Source organism: Jatropha curcas, chromosome 9 (assembly GCF_041381405.1).
Source record: "Jatropha curcas cultivar XTBG-Jc1 chromosome 9, XTBG_Jcur_1.0, whole genome shotgun sequence".
Lineage (NCBI taxonomy): Eukaryota > Viridiplantae > Streptophyta > Magnoliopsida > Malpighiales > Euphorbiaceae > Jatropha > Jatropha curcas.
Genome location: NC_143159.1, coordinates 20417440 through 20429194, shown reverse-complemented (window position 1 = coordinate 20429194; position 11755 = coordinate 20417440). Strand labels below are relative to the sequence as shown.

At 31.7% G+C, this 11755-nt stretch overlaps 1 long non-coding RNA gene across 1 annotated transcript; it reads left to right on the top strand.

The window, feature by feature from the left end:
- The first annotated feature begins 5112 nt into the window (after window positions 1–5112).
- On the top strand, window positions 5113–9891 carry LOC149493753 (uncharacterized). The gene is made up of 2 exons (XR_016322704.1): window positions 5113–5613; window positions 9607–9891. It is a non-coding gene; the product is annotated as an uncharacterized LOC149493753 (long non-coding RNA).
- The last annotated feature ends 1864 nt before the right edge of the window (window positions 9892–11755 follow it).

Here is an 11755-nt window from a genome sequence, read left to right as displayed (position 1 = left end):
CTCTCTTGGGTTGTGCCATATAAAACGGAACCCGCAATCTAGTATCAGAGTATAGACTCTTGACTTACCAAAGCTTAACCACTTAAGAGAAAAGATCAAATGACTGCCCAATTGCCTCTTACATCTTTAGAAGGTCAATTTATTTCTAGACCACCTCTGTTCAATGGATCTAATTACTCTTACTGGAAAACTTAATTAAATGAGTTGATATTAATTGTTGGAGGAACATTATTGCTGGTCCTCGCATTCCTATGAAAATTGTTGAAACTAGCAGTGTACCAAAAACAAAAGAAGAATATAATGATGCAGATTGGAATGATATCTCTATAAATGCAAAAACCATTAATATTCTTCACTATGCATTAAACTAGCAGAGTACAACAAAGTTTGTGGATGTGGGTTAGCAACAGAAGTTTGGGACAAACTCAGAGTTACCTATGAGGGAACAGACCAAGTTAAGGAATCATAATTAATATCCTTTGGAAAGAATATGAAATATTTAGCATGAAAGGAGAATTTATTGCTGAATTAAATTCTAGATTCATAAATATAGTAATTCCTTTGAGAACTCTCGGAAGAGAAATTTCTGAAGATGAACCTATTAAGAAAGTCCTTAAAATTCTACCCAAAAAGTGGAATTTTATTGGAATTATCATAAACTACAAAGAGACTCCAATAACTTATGATTATTTAATGGGAGCTCTTGTTTTAGAAGATATGAAATCTTCTTTGGCTGTAGAAGATAAGGAAAAGGAAGGACTGGCTTTGAAAGTTACTTTTAGTAAAGATAGTTCTTCTGATCTTGATAGTGATGACCTAGCTCTTATGGCTAGAAAATTTAAAAGGTTCTATAAGAAAGGTGAAAAGCCACAGAAAATGTTTAACAAAAAGAACTTTTCACCTAAAAATATCAACTTGCCTAAGAAAGAACCTTTTGAAGTGGTTTTTTATGAGTGGAACAAACCCGATATATCAAGCCAAACTGTCCTAAGCTGAAGAAGTCGTCAAAGAAAGAAAAGTTGAAGCAAGAATTTGTAGCTGCTTGTAGCGATTCAGATGATTCTAGTTTTAAAAGCCAGAATGGTCTGGAGGAAGTTGCAAATATTTGTCTAATGGCCATTACCAATTCTGAGTCCATAGAAATCTACACTCTGACTTCAACACACAAAGTTGAAAGTAGCAAAGCAAATGCGATAGGCCAAAAGCAATATGAAAGCGATTTAAGTATCTCTGAACTTGAATCTGAAAGTGATCTTTTAGATACTTACAATAACCTTTGTACTAAATTTGAAAAACTTACTAGAAAGATTATAAGAAAATGAAAACCGAATGTAATCATTTGAAAGATGCTTTTCATCAAGAAGTTACAAGCAAAGATCTTATTATAGAGATCAAAGATATTAAAGAATTCAATGAGAAGTTTTCTGTGAATCTGAAACACCTTGGGGAAAACTGAAAACAAATCTTAAAAATCTGATATTAGAATTCTAAAGTCAATTTCAGAATCCTTTATAAAAGAAAAGACAAGTTCTAGCTATGATGGTCTTTCAAGTCGGAATCATGTTTCTGTTAAGAAAAATGCAATTTCTAATGTTGTAACTTTAGAACATTAGAAACACTTTGAAAAATCTGGCAGTCTTAATGGAAAGAAAAATCATAGCAAGATGAATGCAAAATAATCTACACCTATTACCACTAACCCTCCAAGACCCAATATTTGTTGGGTACCTAAATATGCGTGATAATTTCAGGTGTGCTTAAGGAGTGAGCTTAAAACGGAAATGTGGTACATGGATAGCGTTTGGTCTAGGCATATGACTGGTGATAGAAAGAAATTCACCAAATTAAACTAGAAAAAGGGAGGTACAATGAGCTTTGGTGACAAAGCTAAAGGTAAAATTGTTGGTATTAGTGTTGTCGGTTCTAATCCTTCAATAGAAGATGTATGCTTAGTGGAAGGATTGCATTATAACTTGTTGAGTGTGAGTCAGATTTGTGAAAAATAGAAGGGTAGTCTTTGAACCTTCTCATTGTGAATAGAACATGCATGATAACAAAACTTTATTTATAGAAAAAAGATTTGGAAACATATATCTAGTTGATCTTGCTGATATGCATAACCTAGATATATGCTTAGTTTCTGTTGATAATTTTAGCTGTTATGGCATAGAAGAGTAGGATATGCAAGTATACACCTTATTTGTAAACTGTCAAAGAAAGATTTAGTTTGTGGTTTGCCAAAGTTAAAATTTGAAAAAGATCAAATCTGTGATGCTTGTCAATTGGGCAAATAAACCAGAACTTCTTTCAAATCTAAGGGCATGATTTCTACTTCTAGACCTTTATAATTGCTGCATCTTGATTTGTTTGGATTGTCACTTCTTCTAGTCTTGGAGGAAAAGTATATGCATTTGTCATTGTTGACGATTACTCTAGATTCACTAGGAAACTCTTGCTTAGAAATAAGGATGAGTCATATAATTTGTTTATTCATCTTTGCAAGAGAATACAAAATGAGAAAGGATACAACATCACTGGAATTAGAAGTGACCATAGAAGAGAATTTGAAAATCAGAAATTCGATGCTTTCTATAACAAATTAGGAATCTTCCATAGCTTCTCAGCACCTAGAACACCCCAGCAAAATAGAGTAGTAGAGCACAAGAATAGAAAACTTCGAAAAATGGCCATAACCATGCTAAACGGAGCTTTGATAAAATTTAAGCTTAAAAAGACTTCATATGAGTTATACGAAAGTAGATAGCCAAGTATTAGCTACTTTCACATTTTTGGGTGTAAATATTTTATTCTAGATAATAAGTAAAATCACCTTTCTAAATTTGATGTTAAATCTTATGAAGAAATTTTTCTAGGATATTCTAGTAATAGTAAAGCTTATAGGGTGTTCAATAAAAAAACTTTAGTTGTAGAAAAATCTATCCATGTTGGTTTTTATGAATTTGATTCTATGTCTAGAACTTTAGAAAATGATGAGTTGTAGACTTTTACCAAGAAAAGTAGAATGAACAGTCAGAACAACTAGAACAGCCAGAACATGAGCAGAAGGATCATAATCAGGCTAAACCAGAAGATGAATATGAAGATTAGAATATCACTGAAAGTCAAATGCCAGAACTAGAAAATGGAGATTCTGACTTACCAAAAGAGTGGCCATTCCATAATTATCATCCTCAAGAGGACATCATTAACAAACCTTCAGAAGGTTGATGACTAGAGCTCAACTTAAAAGATATTTTGGTAATGTTGCTTTCGTTTCTCAAATAGAACCTAAAAATATAGAAGATGCTCAAAGGATGAAAGTCAGATTTTTGCTATGCAAGAAGAACTTAATCAGTTTGAGATAAACCAAGTTTGGAAACTTATTTTTAGACCTAAAATCATTCTGTTATTGGAACAAAATGGGTGCTTAGAAATAAGCTGGATGAACAAGGTAATGGTGTGAGAAATAAAGCTAGATTAGTAGCTCAAATTTACAACCATGAATAGGGCATCAATTTTGATGAGACTTTTGCTTCGATTGCTAGACTTGAGGCCATTAGAATGCTTTATGCATTTACATGCTTTAAAAACTTCATGTTATATCAAATGGATGTAAAGAGTGTTTTTCTAAATGATTTTCTAAAAGAAGAAGTGTATGTAGAACAACCACCTGGTTTTGAGGTATATGAAAAATCAAACCATGTTTATAAACTTTCTAAAGCTTTTTATGGTTTAAAAAAAGCTCCTAGAGCTATGAAAGATTATGTAAGTTTCTAATAGAAAATGGTTTTCCAAGAGAAAATGTGGATACTGCACTATTTATTAAAAACAAAGCACTTGATATTCTAGTTATGCAAATCTATGTGGATGACATAATCTTTAGTTCAACTAACGACCTTCTTTGTAAGGAATTTTCTAAGATTATGCAAGGTGAATTTGCAATGAGTATGATGGGAGAATTAAACTTCTTCCTTAAGAGTCAAATCAAATGATGTGACAATGGAATCTTCATAAACCAAGGCAAGTACACTCGATAACTATTAAAAAGGTTCAAATGGAGAATGCTCAAGTATGTAGCACACCTATGAGCCCATCCTCAAAACTAGAAAAAGATGAAAGTGGAAAGGATATGGATATTAAGATGTTTAGAAGTATGATTAGTTCTTTACTATATCTAACTGCAAGCAGATCTGACATTTAATTTAGTGTTTGTTTATGTGTTATATTTCAATCGTGTCCCAAAGAATCTCATTAATTACTGTCAAAAGAATTTTGAGATATCTTTCTGGAACTTCTAATTTAGGTTTGTGGTATTTAAAGATGACACATTTGATCTTGTTAGGTATAGTGATTCTGATTTTGCAAGAAGCAGAGTAGATAGAAAGAGTACGTCTAGAACTTGTCAGTTTCTGGGTAGCACCCTTACATCTTGGTTTAGCAAGAAACAAATTTCTGTTGCTCTTTTTACGGCAGAAGAAGAATATATAGCTGCTGGAAGCTGTAGTACACAAGTTCTATAGATCAAGCAACAATTGGCAGACTATGGTCTGAAATTAGGAACGATTCTAATCAAATGTGACAACACCAGCGCTATCAATCTTACTAAGAATCCAGTTTAGCATTCTAGAACCAAGCATATAGAACTCAAACACCACTTCATTCGTGATCATGTTCATAAAAGTGATACAGCGGTTGAGTTTATTCCTACTAAAAAGCAATTGGCTGATATGTTCACCAAGCCTTTAAATGAAAATCAATTTTGCTTGATTAGAAAAGAACTGGGTATGCTGATTCTTTAAACTCTTAACTTTAAACTCTATTTATCATGTTCTAAATGCTTTCCTGTGCTTAAGAATGAAAGACTTGTTATGATTTGTATGCAATTCTAATTCCATGTGTACTCTTCAGAAGTAAAGTGTTTTTGTGTCTAAAAGAGCTTACCAAGTTCTGATGTAGAATTCGAATGTCGCCATCTACGTCAGATTCTTTTTTTTTTTTAAGTCAAGTCTGTCTTTTATTTTATTTGTCTTATTTAATTCTTTTATTTTTAGTTTTCATTTTTATAAAAGTGGCCGCAGGTTTTTAATTGTGTGTGTCAGTTATATTTTCTTTATTTATTTGTTGAGTCTATCAAAAGCTTATAAAAGTCAAGTCAACTAATTTTAGCTTCCCCCAAAAACTGCGTTTTCAACTTTCAAAACTACAACATTTACTTTTTCAGTTTCTCTCTCCCATGTTCCTAACACATCCTCTCTCTCAATTAAAACTACCCATTAAAGCTTCTTCTCTCTCCTAAAACCATAACCGCACTTAACCTTCTACTCTCTCTCTCTGTCTCCAACGTCCCTTTCTCTCTTCTCTCTCAACAAAACCCTAAAACTCACAGAACTAGAAAATAGAAATCAGCCATGTGTTCTTCCTCTCCTGAAACTATGTCCAGTGAAGAACTCCAACTCCTCATGGAACTAACATAGAAATATAAGAAATTAGAACCAGAACTCAAGAAATCCATGAGCCAATCAAGTTCGAAAAAGGAGAAATGAAAGCCCAAACTAGAGAAAGACAAAGGAAAAGAGAAGACAATTGAAAAGGATACTGCTTCTCGAAGTAAGGGTAAGTCGATTTTGTCTCTATACTCTCCGATGCGCTCCTATGTAATAGATTGGAAATTTTTTTGAAAAAATAGAGTTTCAGTTTAGGGAGTGGTTTGAATTTCAAGGGTGGATGGATTTTCATTGAATAAGCCCTGTTATGAAAATGTTGTTAAGGAGTTTTATGCATCTATTAGAGGAACTAGTCCTGAGATACTTTCTGTGAAAAATGGATGGAGAGACTAGGCTATTTTCCCTCACTGACCTCAGCAATATTTATAAAATTCTTAATAATGGGGAAAAACCAACAAAGATTAAAGAAACAACTAGGCTTACTAAGTATAAGAGGGATGAGTTCATTAGAAAAATCACAAAAAAGGGGACTGTAGAAAAATAAAAAGTTGTGATTGATTGCTCTGATCTTCATGAAAATTTTAAGTGGTTGTATAAACTAGTTATGCATTATCTACTACCTAAGAGTGGATCACTTACTTATATTAATCAAGTAGAGCTTTGTTTAATGTGGCATATTGCTAAGAAAAAGCCTTTTAATCTGTGTTATGCTATACTTGACAAGATACAAAGTGTTCCTAAGAAACTGCCCTATGGGATGATTCTGACTCCCATCTTTGAATTTCTGGGAGTGAACTTAGAAAGGAAGAAATGCTATAGTGTTTCGAAGTTAGATAGCAATTGTTTGAAGAGTCAGGATGAAAAAGAAGAAGAGAAGAAAAGGAGGATCAAGGGAAGGAAAAAGGAAAAGAAAAGGAAAAGCTAGAAGCAGTAGAAAAAAAAAAAAAAGAGAAAGTGAGAACATAAAAGAAGAAAGTGAGATTAGAAAAGGAGAAATAAGGATTAGAAAAGGAAAAGATGAGTTTAGAAAATGAAAAATCAAAATTAGAAAAGAAAAAAAGAGAAAAAGCTGAGTCTTAAAAAGAAAAGTTAGAAAAGGTGAGATTAGAAAAAGGAAAAGGGAAGTTAGAAGAGATAAGATTAAAAGAGGAGAAAGGAGTAGAATTAGAAGAAGATAAAGGAAAAGAAAATGAAGAAGATCGAGGAAAAGAAAAATAAGAAGATGCTGTAGCTGGAAATGAATTTTCAGAAGATAAAGGGAACTTTGGAGATTTTGATAAAGCTGAAATTGAGGAGGCGGTAAAGGATAAGGAAGGAGATGAAGTTGAAGAGATTAGTGAGACTAAAACTAAGAAGCTAGAAATCAGTGATGAAGAAGAGCTACAACCAAAATCAGAAGCTAGAAAGGCACCTGAACAAACTCCTGCGTAGAAAAATAGAGAATTAGTGTGGGTTAAGATAGAGAAGCAGCTCATTGAGGAGCACAACAATGAGCTTGGAGAAGCAATTAAGCATGGAAAAGAAGTAAAGGCTTATACTCAGTCATTGATTGATTCTATGGAGAAAATGAAAGTATAAATCAGAGGAAGTTGGCTACCTTTAAAGTCAAAACTGCAACCAGCACTCCTGTTTCTTGAAAGACTAAAAGGTTCAAGCGCATTGCTGGGAGGATAAAAGACTAGGGAGGAAAACCCCTTTGCACCCATCTTCCAAAAGAACCAAGGACTCAAATGAATCCACACCTGCTCAGAACCTCCAAAGCTCAAAGAAACCCAAAACTAAACCTGAAAACTAGTGACCTCTTACCCAAACATTTTTTAATAGAATTTTTGCAAAGATTTCTGATAACTTATTTTATTTTGTGAACATTTTGATTTGTTCTTATTCTGTTTGTGTTACATCTGAATTTTCTGTTTATATTGTTTTTTTCTTTATAACTTGGTTGTTTTATTGCTTTTTTTTTCTGATGACAAAAAAAGGGAGGAAATAGTATATCCTTAAGTACTTGGGGAGAATATAGTAAAATTTTTTTAAGTACTTAATCTCTATGCTTATCCTGCTCTAACTACGACTCTTTTTGTTCTAATGTTTTGTTTTCATGTGAATAGAATATGCTTATCTTGAGTAGTTATTTCTGATTGTTAGACTTAACTTCAGTTCTAATTCTAAAATCAGTTTATTCTTTTATCTGTGTTCTGTTCTAAATCCCTTAGCGCTTATATTGCACTTATTCATGGGGAGTTTTATCTACTTATAGAAGTTCTGATCTTGTTAAATTAGAAAATATTTGAACTTAGAAATTTTATTCTGTTGTATTGCATAAATTCATGGGGAGCACTTGTTCTTATATGTGATAAATTTATTGGTTTTGTCATCATAAAAAAGGCAGAGATTGTTGGCTCAAGGTTAATTTTATCCTAAGATTTTGATGATTATGCAAACCAAATAAATTTAATGTTTTTGTATGTGCTAAAGATATTTTATGCATTATTTTTAATGTTGAAGTTATTGAAGAAATTAAGCACCTACAATCCAATATTTTTTTATTGAAGACCATGAAGATTATTGAAGACATTTTTAGTGGTTAGTATTTTATTAAATCTTAGCAATTATTGTAGGATAGAGAGAAAATTATATTATAAGCACAATTCTTATTTTATCTCTCTTAAAATCATTTTAAAATGTTTTTGATAAAAATATTAAGAGGAAATAGCCAAATTTTTGCTTTTCACATTTTCCAAAATGAAAAATATTTTTTTGATTAAATCTTGTTGGTGGCTCTTAAATGAGTTTCTGTAAAAGTAGTTTCTGATTCTAACAGAGTTGACAATTTCTATTTCTAACACAACTGTCTATTTCTGATAAAGCTGCCTGCTTCTGCTGTAAAAGTAACATAGCTTTTTGAACTAAACCTTTCATCTACAAAACCGTGCATGTGTGTGTGCAATAAGTGCCCTGACAGATTGTTTAAATACAATCCATGCACTGTCTCTTTAAGCTCACCATGTTTGAAATATTTATTGCTTTATGTCCAACATTTATTAAATAACGGGAACACCATTTTTGTATAAAAACCTTTTCGTCTTTCAAAAGAAATGTTGGCAAGAGTAAGAGACCATTGCTCAAAGATTCAAATCACTTAAAACTCTCTCTTCAACCCCCCTTCATTTCTTTTCTTCTCTGTTCTTTAAGAAATATTTTTAAGAGAAAAGAAATCTGGTAACAACCTTTTATTAAGAACAGTTCTGAACTTACTTTCTTTTTCAAAATCTATTTTATGTTCTTAATTTACTTATAATTGCATTTCTCTCTATCTATATAGATTGTTGTAATCCGTTGTAGATTAGAGGTTCAAATGAAAAATATTTGTGTATAGCTTAAGTGAGAAGCTATGTTGTAAAAGGTTATCAAGCGACCTTCTCCTTGTGTGAGATTCTAATGTCTTGATTTGAGTTTTCTATTCTCTGTAAAACAGAAGGGTAGAGGTTGACTAGAACCTTTGGAATCTAGTGGATTAAAGGTTAGGTCTAGGTTTCTGATCTATTTCCTTGTAACGATTGGTTTGTCACTTACCCTTTAAAAGAGATAATATAGTGGAGGATCTTAATATGAGTCTTAGAGAGTTAATGTAGGCGAGTTAGTGCCGAACCACTATAAATCTCTGTGTTGTTCTTCTTTTACTTTCTGAAGTGTTGCTTGATTATATTATGATTACACATCTGTTAATGTTTTTAGGAATGCAAAATTATTAATGATTTTATGTTTCTAATCGTGCAAAAACTTTATCTTTGTAGATCATTAGAACTCTTGATTTCTATATTATGATTTCTCCAAATTCTAATTTATCCTTTTACATTTGGTAGAAATCAGAATCCGAGTTATAATCAGTATTCTAATCTTTCATAAACTTTTTGAGGAAGTTCTAATCTTGATAACTATCTCTTGCAAATGCTTTCTAATTTCGCTGCTTTAGAATTCTGAACTTGCGTAAAAGACAAATTTTTTAAAAACTCAATTTACCCCCCCTGGGGTTGTGCCATATAAAATGGGACTCACAAACATAAAATAAAAAATACTTAATTTCTTATTTCAATAAAATTAGTCAAAATTATTATCACTGTTGAAAAATACATTAATAGTATGTGTGCATTTTTTTACGCAGGTCATAAGAGGTGTCAAAATGAATCATGACACGCAAATACAATTTGCTTAACATGCAAAATAAATGGATTAAGGGTTGAGGTTAAACGGATTCGTGTAATCGACGAGTCACCCATTTATGACATGAATATAAACGTACTTACCACGGGTTAGGTGAGTGACCCATTTATTTAAAAGTAAAGAGATAATTTTAGTGTTAGATATAAATATTCCAATTAAAACCTATTTAAATTTTATTATTGTATTACTTTTTTATTTTAGTTATGAATCTTGAAGAATTTATGCATTTTATGTGTGAGAATTTATTTTTAAAGATGATTGGAGTTAAATAGGTTAAAATTTAAAATATTCTAAAGAGGTTAAGTGGGTCGTATACAGGTCAACACCATCCACTTAACCTGTTTATGATATTAAGGGAGTTACACGAGTTGTATATGAGTTAACACGGCCCACTTAACTTGTTTATGATATTAGGCGGGTTAAACGTATTGTATTCGTGTTGATAAATTTAATACAATTATTAAATTAGTCGAATTTTTATATTGTGTTCGTGTTGACCCTAATCATGTTGCGTGTTAGGCAAATCCGTGTCAAACCTATTGCATACTTTTGGTAAAATGCTTCGCAGGATATTTAAGAAGACAAATCTTAGCATTACAACTTTTTTTTTTTAGCATATCTCAATGAGATATAATTTTATAATGTATTTCATAATCATTTTATTATTCCGCACATGATTATTTCATCATTTAATATTATTCCGCACATCATGCAGGTTCTAACACTAGTTAATTGTTAAAGTAATGAAGTAATTGTGAGTTTGAAACCCAGCCAGATTTTTCTCTCCAATAATTTTTTATTTCAAAATAAAAATAAAATAAAATAAAATAAAAAGAGAATAGTATGTGCATGTGGTAGTTCTACTTCTGCACATTGACTCTTTGTTGCTTAAACAACGTGGTCCAACATGGTCAGGTTGGTGCTGCCTATTTCTATCTAGGGCATGGTTTTAACCATATTTACAAATGCCATGGTTTGATTAATCTAATCTGTACCTAATTTCAGCATTTAAGTTTTGCGCAGCTTTCTAAATTTCTAATTGCAATAACTTTAACATTGATTAAACTCATATGATGTTTAGTCTTCCACTCCGGTCACCAGATAGTGAGTTGGTCCTTAAAATCGCACATCGATTGTGAAATCTATGTGTATTATATAAATTACATCTTCTTTATAAAATTGTCACGATTTTATGAAGTAATTTTGTCTCTAATTCATTTGTGTGCCGTTGTATATATGTTTCTTATTTAATCAATAAAAAAAACTAAAATAATGATATACATTGTACTACATCCCAAAAAAATTAAGATATGTTTGATATAAATGCAAAATATTTTCTCTTAGAAATTAAATTTTTTGAAATTCAATATAGTTCAATCAAATATAATATTTGTTAATTAAGATTTTTCTTCTTGGTAGTTATAGTTAGAAATATAAAAAATAAAAAATGGCTCACATATCATGGTCATTAACAGTTTGATAGCATTCATTCATATTAATGAATTACCAAATCCAGTTACTCTGATGAACTGGTGGCCAAGTCCGATCAATTCACTTTGTCAAACTATCACACTCAAACATTTATTTTCCAGTAAATATCATACCGTACATTGTCATCCAAGCATCACAACCCATGCAGTTAGCATCTTACAGTAGAGTTCAGTCTACAATCAAAGGCAGTTTGATTTTGATTTTAATCATCCTATGTCCCTAAGCTCACTGTCCAATTAATACAGATTCGCGCTGGATATGTCCATAAAAAGGGGTAAAATACTCCCTCCGAGTATTTAAAAGGACTTCATATTCAAGGTTCAAACTCGAGACCTCTGTTTAAGGGAGAAGGAATATGCCATATTACTTGATTTTGCGGAAGCACACATGTTACTTCTTGGCTTTTTGCTTACCGTTTAAAAATTGAATAATGAAAATTGTAATAGAAACCTTTTATAAAATAATTGATGTAAAATTATTTAATGGGTGAGAATGGATGTTGAGAGTAGGATTGAAAAAGAGACAAGCCGCTCTGAGAATGGATGTTGAGAGTAAAAGCTTATCGAGCCGAGCTTGAGCTCATTTAATAAACAAGCTAA